This window comes from Rhipicephalus sanguineus, chromosome 1 (genome assembly GCF_013339695.2).
Source record: "Rhipicephalus sanguineus isolate Rsan-2018 chromosome 1, BIME_Rsan_1.4, whole genome shotgun sequence".
NCBI lineage: Eukaryota > Metazoa > Arthropoda > Arachnida > Ixodida > Ixodidae > Rhipicephalus > Rhipicephalus sanguineus.
Genome location: NC_051176.1, coordinates 3086947 through 3099554, shown reverse-complemented (window position 1 = coordinate 3099554; position 12608 = coordinate 3086947).

The following is a 12608-nucleotide window of genomic DNA, read 5'->3' as shown; positions in this document are numbered from 1 at the left end:
TCACGGTCTCTCTCATCCACTTCAATCTGCCAGTAGCCGCTTTTCAAGTCCATTGACGAAAAGTAGCGTGCGTTTCGTAGTCTGTCCAGGGAATCATCAATACGCGGCAGCGGATACACATCCTTCTTTGTGATCTGGTTGAGCTTCCGGTAGTCGACGCAGAAACGCAAGCTGCCGTCCTTCTTTTTTACGAGTACTACAGGCGATGCCCAAGGACTGTTAGATGGCCGAATAACGCCATCTTCCAGCATCGTTTTCACCTGCTTTTGAATTGCATCACGCTCCTTTGGGGCAACACGATAAGGATTTTGCCTGATAGGTCTGGCGTCAGAATCTGTGATGATGCGGTGCTTTGTGAGCGGCGTTTGACCAACTCTTGAAGTTGATGAGAAGCAGCCGTGGAACTTGTGGATCAGCGCAAGAAGGCGGTCTCGCTCGACGGTCGATAACGTCGGACTAACGTCAACAGGTGTCGGTGTAGTGATAGGAGACGCTGCCACCTCCTCCACTAGATGGCAATCTTCAATTTGCGCGAGTTCGTCGAAATAGGCAATGGCAGTGCCTCTAACAATGTGTCGGCGTTCCTTGCTGAAATTCGTCAACAAGAGGTCAGCGCGTCCATCGATCACATTGATGACAGCCCTGGCAATAGAAATGCCGCAAGTGAATGCTAGCTCATTGATGTGTTCAGCGATGCCAGTGCCGCTCTGCAGGCTCTCGCAGTGCACGGGTATGAGGCAGCAACTCCGCGGCAGCAGTATGACGTCGTCGCCGGCGATACGTAATCGAGGTCGTTGGTTTTCCTCATCATTAGCAGTGCCCCAGGTTGTAGCGAACGTTACGCTCCTGTCGCGGATGTTAATCACAGCCCCGTATTCGCGCAAGAAATCCATTCCCAATATGAGCTGCTTACAGCACTCATGAAGGATGACGAGGGTGGCGACGAAGGTGGAACCAGCGATTAAGAGTCGGGCCGTGCACTTTCCAACAGGTGTCATTAACTGACCTCCGGCAGTTCTTATATTGGGGCCGTACCATGGCATCTTTACCTTCCTTAGTCTGTCGGCTAGCTGTAGGCTTATTATGGAAAAGTGAGAGCCAGTGTCAACAAGAGCTGTCACTTGATGGCCGTCAATGTGGACGACGAGGTCAGCGCTGACGACGTCGGTTACATCGGCAGCTGGCGCATTCGTCGTATTCGTCGGTGTGCTCGTCGTCTTCGGCTTCGGCGACTTCGAGTCGTTCGTCTGTAATGGGGGCTGTTCGGAATTTCGATGATTGGCAACCCCACCCCCGGAGGTCGCTGCGTCTAGTTTCCCCGTCGCGGGCTAGGGGACCTGCCCCTAGTGACGTCGGCAAAACTGCGACGATTCGGTGAACTGTACCGCGCAGGAGATGGAGAACGTGATCGGGGCGTCGCTGGATTTTGTGGCGGTATGTCGAGAGGAGCGTCGTTGTACGTGCGTCGACCGTCATGCGTCGCGTAATCAGGGTGGGGAGGAAATCTCGAGTATTGAGCGGCGCGATAACGGCAAACTCGATAGGCGTGCCCTGCTTCGCCGCAATGGAAGCACACCGGTCGACGGTCAGCGGTACGCCACAAATCGGTTTTGCGACGCTGGTAGTTCAGTGAGGATTCTCCATTGAACCACGTTGCGGTGTTTGGATGTCGGCCATACGGCATTCTTCGTGGCGGCGAGATCGGCGAGGTTGGGAGAGTCGCCGGCGATGAGATCGGCTGTGCGAGGGTTGGTGGTGGTCTAGGCATTGGAGCCGGCGGCGTCGAAGGTGCGATGACTGGGCGTCGGACAGCATCAGCGTAAGTAAGATGCCGCGGCACATCACAATAGCCGGGCGATGAAAGAGCCTGACGGACCTCATCCCGGACAACATCAGCGACAAAAGACAATGCCGGCGCCGGTTCTGGTGGAATTAAACCAAGCTGCCGAAGCTCCTCTCGCAGAATCTCCCGGATGACTTCACGTAGAGGCTTCTCGTTGCTCACAGTCATAACAGAAGTACTCGCTACAGAGTTGATCATGTTGTCATGCAGGCGGTACCGTTGCTGTAGAGCCCGTTCGATCGCTGTGGCTTCGTTGGTGAATTCAGCTACTGTCGTTGGTGGATTTCTCACAAGCCCAGCAAACAGTTGCTCCTTCACTCCTCGCATGAGATACCGTAACTTCCTCTCTTCCGGCATCTCGGGGTCTGCCCTACGGAAAAGACGGGCCATGTCTTCGGCGAACATAGCCACGCTCTCGTTTGGTTTTTGGATGCGGGTTTCCAGGAGACGTTGTGCACTCTCCCTTCTGTCGACACTAGTAAAAGTGTCAAGCAGCTGGGCGCGGAAGTCGTCCCAGTAGCCAAGCTTCTTTCCCGGTTGATGTACCACGTCTGAGCGTTGTCCTTCAGGTAGAAGTAGACATTCGAAAGCTTGGCTTCTGGGGTGGCCCACTGGTTGTATTTCGCACAACGCTCGAACTGGTCCAGCCAGTCTTGGGCGTCTTCATGGGCTTCGCCATGAAAGCACTCAGGAATCATAGGATTCTGCAGTGTCAGGTGCGATGGAGCTGCAGTGGCCATGGTTGAAGGAGGCAAGCGATTGCTGGAATTTTCTGACAGGGGGTTGAGCTCGGGCGCCAGGCCTAACAGACGGCGACTGAATCGGTGGACCGGTGTTTCGACGCGTGGTGGCGATTCCGGGCTCGATTGTCGGCTCCGCGAAGGAGTGCCAAGCATGAAGCTTACCCAGCACCTCCACCAGTGTAACGACGTGGGATCGACGAGGACACGGAGAACGATAGGCAAACACGCTTTATCATTCAGAGAAACTGCCACGTCTTCTTCGTCCCCGCGATGGGCCAAAAACACTCGCGCTGCTTCGTTGCCGTCGCCACTGGCACATACGCGCGGCAATATGTATGCATGGTGAGTACTTAGTTTGCAATGCTGTCTGTACCGCAGTTACATAGTGACGTAATTGGTACGCTATACGATTGCGTAGTGCAAGCTGCCGCGCATCGATTACATTAAATACGATTACACAGCATCAAAAAAAAGGGAGGGGGGCTACCGTAGGCGCGGGTGAAAGTGAATCTGGACTTTCGCGTGTGCAACCGTTACGTGGATTCGTACCAACCTCGTGCCAAGTTCTGGCCTAGGCAGAAATTTTTTTCGGGGGGTGGGGGTGGGGGGGGGGAAGCACAGGCCCGGTGTGCCACCCGCTGGCTACACCATTTGTGCCAACTCGCCTGACCTCCAATCATATTTTGAGAGAAAGTTTTACCTCCGTCCAACTCAAGTTTTCACGTTGGAATACACATAAACCACAGAGATATCGTAAGGCAACCGTTGGATCGAATGAAAAAATATCTGTAGCGAAATAGTCATATGTAAGCAAAAAAAAAAGAAAAAAAAAGGATCTGTTATACCGAATACAGAAAAACTTATGTTAGGTCCCGTGTTTTTTTCTTTTTTTTGCTTATTCTGCGCAAAGTCGCAAGAGAAAGCTCAGCACCAAGTTTACAAACATTTACTTTTGCAGCACACGCAGATATCGCAGCTGTGCAAACTACATCTGCCCGAGCATCTGTGAACCTCATTATTTAACTGATGCCAAGGGTTGTACAAAGCCGTGCTCAGAAATTAGTGTTCAAAACGTTTCTCTACATCTGTTTCCTTTAAATGTTGTATGCGATTGCAGTTTACATAACTGTCATTTCCTGCCAAGCTGTCAGCTCAATTCTGTGGCTTTTAAAAACTAATCTCCAGAAATCTTCCTCATGGGCTGAATTGGAAGTTTTTGGCGAAAGCGGGTAAATACCTTCTTTTAACTGAAGCAAACCTAATGAAAATCGGTGCAACGGGTTTCAAGCTTGACATTTTTTTTCTATGTCAGTGTACTTAACTCCTTGATTGGCAATGATAGCTTAGCAGGTAGGTGTTGAACTGCTCAGTTCGAGGATGTGAGTCCGATTCCCTGCCATATCGGCTGCATTTTGATGGGGTCCAAATGCGATAACACTTGTACACGTTCAGGAAACCCAGGTTGCCGAAATTAATCCTGGACACCCCCGCTATTTCGTGCCCCATAATCGTATCGTGGGTTTGGCATGTTATACCCCACAGTTTTTTAGGCACTTCTGAAGTACAGCTTTTTGCTAAACGTACGTACGCCTACCCTTCACATCAGTTTCATTTTAGTGCGTGGTTACAGTAAAATTCTTCTTTATATTCTTGCCAGGCAGAAGGACATGTTATCCAGTCACTTACAAAGGCTAGTTGAAAGCTGATGACCACTTAATATACGTTATCTTGGTCGACATAGAAAAGGTAATGAAAATGTGTTGTATTGCCAGCCACTGACTTGCTTGTTAACCAAACTACTGCGAGTCTTCTGTTCTGTACAGTGATATTAAGCTGCATATAGAGGCTCAGAATGTTCTCTATAGCTCGTCTTTTAAAATTGGCTTGCATTGCATGCGATAAATAGGCATACCGATTCTTAAGTGCATAAGTGCGATTCTTAAGTGCACTGAAGTGCAAATTTGTTCGTCCCACATTCATTTCACAGCCGAGTAATAGAAGTTCAGTGACTGATGAAGGGTGTGAAGACATCAGTGCTGTATGGCTACATAACATAAGGCTTAGTCGACGCAGTATGAACAGGAAGCGAATGCAGGTTGTTCCGAGTAGTAGTCGGTCATTTACGAATGGAGGTTAGTGCAAAGGTGAGTGACGGTCAGCAAGCATGAGCGAGCTCTAGTGAGGGCGAGTGGATGCACGTGTGTGTGTGCTAGTAAGTCTGAATGGTCATGAATGCGATAAGTGGAACGAGCATTAGGGTAGGTAGTACAGAGCATGAGTGGCTATTCACAGAAAACTTGGTGGGAGGCATGTGTGTATGAAGGCTCCCTAGCTATCCATATAATTTGCTGGCCCCTGGGTGAGGACAACCAGGCCCTCCTTGCTCTCATCCGCAAGCACTTCACACGAACATAATCATGTTCACATATTGCGTAAGTGTTTGATACTACTGCCCTCTAATTCATGGGCTTTACGGTACAACCCTAAAGCAACGAAATCTTGGAACGGCCCAAGGTCATTTTTCTTCTTTTAGTCACTAAATTACCAATATACGTGCAACCTAAGCTTTTAGAACACTACCGACGCAATATTAATTACCGAATGAATACGTTTTTCCTGAAAACTCCATTCTTACTCAGTTTTTACTATGCTGCAGCTGCTTCGCATTAATCAGTTGCTGTCTTCATCTTGTAATAACTGAAGGTGGGGACTAGAGCTGCATTCAGCGTCATGAATAACAACAAAGGCAAGTGTTGTGTTTGCGTAATCGATCTTGCAGATACAGCTTTCAACACTGAGGTTTACATGCTCTTGGTAGCGAGACCCATGTGATGACAGCTTTCTCTGTTTGTTTCATTACATAATTAACTGTATGCAGACTCTTCGGTTCAAAATTGTTTACCTTGTATATGTGAATTTTATTTAAAAACTGGCGACAAAGTATCAACTTGATTGCTGTAGACACTGCTGTAGTTCAACCTTGAACCTACAGTTACAAAAAGTTTCGAAGGCTCTGGCTGCTGCTCTATACGAGCTTACCTGAGTTTTCATAAGCGCGGTACTCTTTGATGAAAGTTTGTGGATATCTGTTTCAAATAAAATGCTGTGGACTTCTAGGACTCTTTTGAAAACGGTCGTCTTACTATTTGAAAACTATTCGAAGAGTATTAAATTAGTGTTCGTATTCGATTCGGTTCCGAAATTCGCTATTCACACACCCCTAGTATTCTGGCGTTGTAAAATGGGGAACAGGGCAGTTCTTATTTGCATATCTGGCCTATGTGTACTGCTCACGTGTTAACACGTGATCAGTTCTTGAAGACGAATAACTAAGCACCTCGTACTTTTCAGGCACATTTTGAGGAGCACAGCTTTGAACAAAACAGGAAGGACAACAAGAAAAAGCTGACAAGAAACACCATTCATACATTGTTCCCTTTTCGCCGTAAGTATAGAACATACTGTATACAAGTCTTGAGTGTCATGGAAAGTCGCGATCTGTGATCATTGATTGGATCCACACCGGAAAGTGTGATGGTGGCGTTGTTAGACGTCCAACCACTTTCATAAATGATGGCGCCATTGTGGAATAGCCTCTTTGAGCAAGATACTGCTCTTGTATTCATCAAACGAGTTACTACGCAAAATAATATGACAAACAAGAGTTGAAGTTTCATCCTATAAACGAGGGAAGAGGGAGGATCTTATACCTGGAAACATGTGGCATTTTACATGCACTGCTTCATGATCATGGGCCCCTTTAAGGAAAAGCTTGGGTTTTTCTGGCCTATCTATAGTATATCCATATCAAGCCGCCTACGTCTGGCTGCTCTCGTGATCGACTACTTAGCTTGGTGTTGACCAAAATTATCATAGGACGGTAGGAGGGTTTGACGAATATGACTGTCTGGTTATGACACGAATAGTGTGGAACTCCTTTCGTGTACGTTGTCGAACCCTTTCCACCAGACACGTGTGACACATACCCATATACCACGGGCCACGGTAAGCGGGTATGCGTCAGAGGTGAATGACAGTTTATATCTAACCAGGAACGTCGAGAACATACTTTGGTAATTGGGATGCGAGAGCGTAAAGAAAAACCGACAATGACAGCGTTGACTTGAAGAATGCAAAAAATAATCAGGATCTCAGCAGGAATCGAACCCAAGCATTCTGCGTGACAGTCATGTATTCTGCCACAGGGCCACACCACTTCTTGAAACTGCTTTTAAAAAAAGACCCTATGCAGGCGTAATGTCAGTGCAGCGTCAAATGTGGCTGAAGTGCTGGCTATCCAATTTTATAACAAAGCAATAAACAATTCATATGTACTCCTGTGATACAGGTGTCATGCCGGGTTAAAATGAATTTTGGTTCCAGTGTAGGCTCCGATTTCATAGACGTTTAACAAACATTAAATTTGTATTCCTATGATTCAGTAAGCTATATTCAAGTGTTGCTCGATCCCGCAGGAATACGCTAACGAAAGTTACGAATGATATTCACATTATCGCCGTAAAGTGCACTTTCTTTCGATAATACTCACATCTGTGCTCTAAACTGAGTGCTGACGTTACGTCGGACCATAAGGTACCCTTTAAACGTCAGTATAGTCGTCATGCCTGGTAAGGCCACAATGTGCACAGAAATACTACGCTTACAAAAACACGTCGATCCACCTCGTAACGCTTGGCTCAGAGCCAAAAAGTGCCGCATAGACAATTAATCGCTGATTGCTTCGCGTAAAACCGATTCTGACAAGGCGTGGGATCTGCCAAACTTTTTGTTTTACCATATGTTGACCTCTGTGATGTTGTGTTTGGGTTCAGGATTCGCTCCAGAAAGAATGACGCAGCACGCAGGTGGAAAAGCACGCGTAAGACATTTTTACACACACGAAAGGACTCAACGAATATAGAAAACAGTTACATATGCGACGTGATGGCTGCTACGCGAAATAGTCAAGCAGTGGCGTACAGTTTGCCGTCGGAGCCGATGAGGTTGCCGAGTTGACGGCGTCGTGCGTAGACCGTGTCGGTGCCGTAGCTCTGTGCTGGTCTGGCCGCGTGAAGTCACGGGGTCTACTCCGCGGCCGTTGATGCCGGAACTCTGCGCCCGAGGGACCCGCTCCACGGTTGACGGCCTCGGCTCGTGGGCCAAACCCTAAGGGTGCCCGCCTGCACACGGTGTCGACGCTTGGCCCGGCTTCGTACACGGTCCCTGGCTCGATCTTCCCGTAGCGGGAACGCTCCGTTACGTCGAGGCACCAGGAGGTAGGGCTGTGGTTTCTCCCATGGACCGGACGCCCAGCGAAGGAGAGCCCAGCCTTGGAATTCGACTCTCGCGCACGGCCCACGCACTGGTCACGCTGCCTCGAGGCACGCCGCGCACACGATCGTCCTCTTCGCCACCGCACGGCACATACGCGGTTCGCCCCCGCACGGCGCACACATTCAAAGGGCCACAAAAGTCGTAACACAAGTCGCCGCCGCACGGCGCACTGTTTTGTTCTTGCCTATCTTACCGCGCGCACCATATATTATTACAATACCCCCTTTTTCAAGAAAGTTGTTTACAACTATTCTAAGATAGAAGCGCGGGAATAAACAGTTAGTGCACAGCACGCTTTCCAGTTTGTGCCATTCAGTTTCTTGTTATATGTTAAGCACAAGTCATGTGATTGCTTCTACGTTGTCCCAGCCTTTTATATTTCGAACATGAATAGAATACTGGGCCCCTCGATACATGGCGACTTTGTCCCTTGCTGGTGAGGTCTGTGGATAGGTTGACATCGGTGCGAAATTGCGTGCGATGCAGCTTCAAAAGTTGCATAGGATTCACTTCGTCTCCTTGGCCTTTAGTGGAGTTTTCATCAATCTCTTGAAGAACTGACACCTGTTGGAGCTGCCTATGCTCACACTCTTCGTACTTCTTGAGCATATTTATGTGAAATGTCTTGTTTTTCCCAAAGACGTCAATGATGTAATCCACGTCATTTCTTCGCTCCATTACTGGGAAGGGTCCTTTCCATTGCATTAGAAGTTTATTGGAGTCAGTAGGCAACAATATGAGAACTTTGTCGCCTGAACACAATTTTCTAGGACGACTCTTCTTGTCGTAGTATGTTCTTTGCTTGGCGCGAGCTTTCTCTAATTGTTCGTGCGCGATCTTGCACGTCTCTTCCAGCCGATTCCGCAAGTCAAAGACATACGTGTATGTTGTCCGTGTTTCTCCGTCGAGTTCCTCATTCGTCCACAGCTCTCTTAATACTGTCAGTGGTCCTCGGACATGACGGCCATAGATAAGTTGAAAGGGAGAGAACCCGAGGCTTGTCTGTGGTACTTCTCGGTACGCAAAAAGCAGCGGTGCGAGGTACCTGTCCCATGATCGTGGTTTCTCTTGGCACATTCTTCTTAGCATCATCTTCAGGGTGCCATTGAATTTCTCGACGAGGCCGTTTGCCATGGCATGGTATGGCGTCGTCTTGAGGAGCTTCACAGAGAGAAGCCGACTGACCTCTTTCATTAAGTCGGAGGTAAAGCTTGCTCCCTGGTCAGTGACTATTTCTTTGGGCAAACCAATGCGGGAAAACATTTCTATAAGCGCTTCGGCAACATGAATGGCATCAATTGCAGGAAGTGCTACAGCATCCGGATACCTAGTTGCGAAATCAACTAAGGTCAGAACGTATCGGTTTCCCCGGTCTGACATTGGTGAAAAGGGGCCGATCAAATCCACTGCCACTCTTTCGAAAGGTGTGCGGATCAGAGGCATGTTGCCCAATGGAGCGACTCCTACTTTTCCTTTAGGTGTTGTTCGTTGACATATGTCACAGGACTTCACGAAGCGTTTTACGTCTCCGTGTAAATCAGGCCAGTAGAATTCTTGCAAAATCCGATCGGTTGTTCTTTTAATTCCTTGATGCCCAGCCATGATGTTTTCATGGGCAACTTCTAAAATATTTCGTCGAAACGCCTTCGGAACTACCACCTGCTTAAATGTTCTACCTGTCGCAAGGCGATAACGACGGTAGAGCAATCCATTTTCTTCCACGAATTCAAAGCTGTGGCATTTTCCAGATTTAAATTCTCTGTTCACCTTCGCAAAAAGCGATTTCAACTTGGGGTCCTTCTGCTGTCCTTCAATCAGTTGCGCTTTGGTAATGTCACTCGACACAACTTCTGGGACGCACAAGGGACGCATCTTGCTGTGATTTGGTTGCTGAGCCTTGGCTTTAGCCACGCTTGAAGCCTGTGGAGGGTTCCTGGTCACGTTCGGTTCTTTACACAACTCCTCCCCTTCCTCAGTCGCAATTGCTCGCTCCCAGTCAGAATCAGGATCGTATGGTCCTCTGACTCCTGGAAGGTTTCCTAAAACCACGTCGTACAGTGGGTGGTTCATACAAGCCACTTTTATGTTGCCTGAAATGTAAGGCGTTTTCACTTGTACGATGGCTTCGGGGAGGCGACTACTTGAACCATCAAGCAAAACGACATTGCTTGTTTTGCCCGTCAAGCACTCCTCAGGAATTAACTCTCGCCTGACAATTGCTGTATTGCAGCCTGTGTCCCGAAGCACGCGAACCTTTCGTCCTAGCAATCGCCCTTCGACTACTGGCATCCCGTCGCTTAGGAAAGGTACAGCGGGTTTCCTGCTCTCGTAGTCGTTACTGGAGCGGCTAGCTTGCTTTCGTGGCCACTTTGCTGTTTTGCCCTGACGAGATCCAGTCGGTTGTGCTTCTGTGAATGCACAGGACGAAGTCGGTTTGTTGTCTGAGCGCTGACCTCTGCAGTTTTCAGCTGTGTGTCCCGGTTTGCCGCACAATTTGCACTTTACCATTTGTTTAGGTTGGCTGCGACAGTCGGGAGCCGAATGGCCGAAATGATTGCAGAGCATGCACTTAACTTGCGGTTTTCGGGGCGCTTCATTAGGTTTCTCACCGAAATCCTTCCCGGTATCGGGACCTTTTCCAATGTTTGGCAAATTCTGTGCTTCGAGGAAGCGATCAGTTAGCTTAGCAAGCTCGTCAAGTGATTTGCCCTCTCGCTCCTTCAAGAAGATAACTAGTTTCGGTTGGCAACAGCGTAGGAATTGCTCGGAGATTATATGATCACGTAGCCCTTCGTACGTTTTCGACACGTTGGCCATGTCGATCCAATGATCAAAATAACTCGCAATTCTCACGGCTAACTGCGTTCCAGTTTCGCCATCCGCAGCTCTTGCCTTGCGAAACTTGTCTTGGTAACCCTGCGCCGTAAATTGGAACCTCTGCAGCAAGGCTTTCTTCACCTTCTGGTAGTCCAATGAATCGGCGGCAGTCATCCTACCGATAACAGTTAAAGCATCGCCCGTGAGGCACATGCTCACAGCAAGGGCCCATTTCTCTTGCGGCCAGTCCTGACCGGTTGCTACTCGCTCAAATCTCTGCAAGTACGCGTGCAAGTCGTCGCGTTTTTTATCGAAGAGAGGAAGTAGTTTTTGTGGGTTAAGCGGTGATGAAGTGCTGGGTACAGGCAAAACGTCATTAGCTGCAGCCGGTACATTCCGAGCTCCTTCCTGAAGCTGTAGCTTTAGCTGGAGGATCTCACGCTGCCTCTCATCAGCTAAGCGCGCTATCTCCGCAGCTTCTTTCAGTGCCTCTCGTTCCGCAGCTCTCTCATCCCTTTGCTTTGCCTGCTGAGCCTCGATCCACCTGCTCAGTTCTGCGCCTGTCAGCCCGAGTTGAATACCTACAGCGGTAAGCTTCTCTAAGTCCATGTTCGTGTCCGAACGTGTGCTGGTACACGAGCGAAACTGCTTGCTTTCGCTGTTACTGAGCGAATTCTGGCAGGCTCGCCAGTTTGTGATGTTGTGTTTGGGTTCAGGATTCGCTCCAGAAAGAATGACGCAGCGCGCAGGTGGAAAAGCACGCGTAAGACATTTTTACACACACGAAAGGACTCAACGAATATAGAAAACAGTTACATATGCGACGTGATGGCTGCTACGCGAAATAGTCAAGCAGTGGCGTACAGTTTGCCGTCGGAGCCGATGAGGTTACCGAGTTGACGGCGTCGTGCGTAGACCGTGTCGGTGCCGTAGCTCGGTGCTGGTCTGGCCGCGTGAAGTTACGGGGTCTACTCCGCGGCCGTTGATGCCGGAACTCTGCGCCCGAGGGACCCGCTCCACGGTTGACGGCCTCGGCTCGTGGGCCAAACCCTAAGGGTGCCCGCCTGCACACGGTGTCGACGCTTGGCCCGGCTTCGTACACGGTCCCTGGCTCGATCTTCCCGTAGCGGGAACGCTCCGTTACGTCGAGGCACCAGGAGGTAGGGCTGTGGTTTCTCCCATGGACCGGACGCCCAGCGAAGGAGAGCCCAGCCTTGGAATTCGACTCTCGCGCACGGCCCACGCACTGGTCACGCTGCCTCGAGGCACGCCGCGCACACGATCGTCCTCTTCGCCACCGCACGGCACATACGCGGTTCGCCCCCGCACGGCGCACACATTCAAAGGGCCACAAAAGTCGTAACACAAGTCGCCGCCGCACGGCGCACTGTTTTGTTCTTGCCTATCTTACCGCGCGCGCCATATATTATTACAACCTCCTACTTTGCAAATGTTTATAGCAACTGGGCTGAAAAGGCTATGTTGTCTGTTTTGATCCTAGACAAAGCTTAACTGTGAACTTTTTTGAGCGTTGTTGAAATTTTTTCTATGACGCATCGTGTCATTTTTGTGAAAATGATGCAATATATGGCGTAATATTTTATTTAAATGAAATACGTTTTCTGCTCTATGTGCTCATGAACAGCAGTGGGATGAAGAAGAAATGTGCTACCGACTGCCAGCTCGCCTTCACTTTATTGCACTAGGGTAAACATTGGCTGATTAGTCTCAGGTCTTACCAGTTCTTGATTATAAAACAGATCTGTGTCTTACAGCTGCCCCAAAGCATCGTAAGCCACCAAGTCGCAGTCTCGTGCAGCCAACATCTTCCTCTGCGGCAACCTCTTCGCCTAGTGGGAACAGCACCAGCA